The following is a 1245-nucleotide window of genomic DNA, read 5'->3' on the forward strand; positions in this document are numbered from 1 at the left end:
CAATCTATGCTGTCAGGGTAAGATATTTTGGTTGGTCTGTTCCTACAAGGAAGAAGGTTAAAGGTTCAGGTAGACATTTGTCCCAGCAAGACCTCATTTGGGAAATGTTAAGCTGCAGAAGTTTAGAAGTAGCTCTCAAGCAAGGCTTACTTTGAATCCATTAGCTCTACAAAGCTAACTCAGTTGATAAATAAGTACTTGAAAAATCCATCACCTTTGGACTTAGCTGTAAAGGCTTCAAAGTATGATCAAATTTGAAATGAAAATGACAAAATAGTCATTGACAAAAAATTGTAAATATGATCAATCGACCAAATGATATAAGCTTTTCCACTATACACAGAATTTTAGAGAAATAAGATCAATCGCATTTTAAGGAACAATAAGGGTTCCTTGTTACAAATAGGCAACCATGGATATATGCCTGTATAAAGATTGCATCATTAAGTACTTAAATTTAGAGGGTACTACATGCTTCAGCAGCAGGTCTACCCAAATTACAATAATACAGAGATTAACATGGCACTTGCACAAGGATGATATGAAAATTTGTGAAGTATTCCATATATTTCATTCTTCTGATGCAAGAAATATAAAAACAGTTATTAAAAAGTTGATTACAAAAATACAAGTGTAACAATACATGTAATTCATAGAATTAAAGGTTAGTTTGACATCAGTGTATTAAATCTTCACCTTAGAAAGGTCTTTACATAGCATAACCTTTACAAAACTTGAAATTAGATAACATTGTCAATTTATCCCAAAGAAATAAAATAATATAAGGACCTAGGAAAAATGGAATCTTAAACTTCTTCTATATGGAATGCAATCTGAAAGGACACATTTATTAATGAAACTATACATTATATAAAAATGTAGAATTCAAAATATTATATCTAGGAGCGAATGAAATAGATTATGGATATTGTACAAACATAGATATATTTTTTCCCAAAAGCACTAGGAACATCTTTAGTTTCTATACTATTCATTTCAACAGATAAGTTAAAATTATTTCTGATTAAAAAAATCACAAACTCTGCAGAAATCATTATAGATGTATACAAAAAACTCTTAAATGCATTTTGACATCAGAGTCAGGCAAATCACTTGGAAGAATACCATGGAATCCATGAATTTTTAAAGTAAGATATTGCTGTTGCTTTGTATTGTGAAAAAAATTATAGGGACACAAAGGATGGACTGGCATTTTTGAAATTTAAGAAACTTAACCAAACCATT

General features: G+C 30.1%; 1 pseudogene; it reads left to right on the forward strand.

Moving 5' to 3' along the window:
• The first annotated feature begins 471 nt into the window (after positions 1 to 471).
• On the forward strand, positions 472 to 571 carry LOC122122657 (annotated as a pseudogene).
• The last annotated feature ends 674 nt before the right edge of the window (positions 572 to 1245 follow it).

This window comes from Dipodomys spectabilis, unplaced genomic scaffold, assembly GCF_019054845.1.
Source record: "Dipodomys spectabilis isolate Male_0828 unplaced genomic scaffold, ASM1905484v1 ptg000214l, whole genome shotgun sequence".
In the NCBI taxonomy this organism is placed as follows: Eukaryota; Metazoa; Chordata; class Mammalia; order Rodentia; family Heteromyidae; genus Dipodomys; species Dipodomys spectabilis.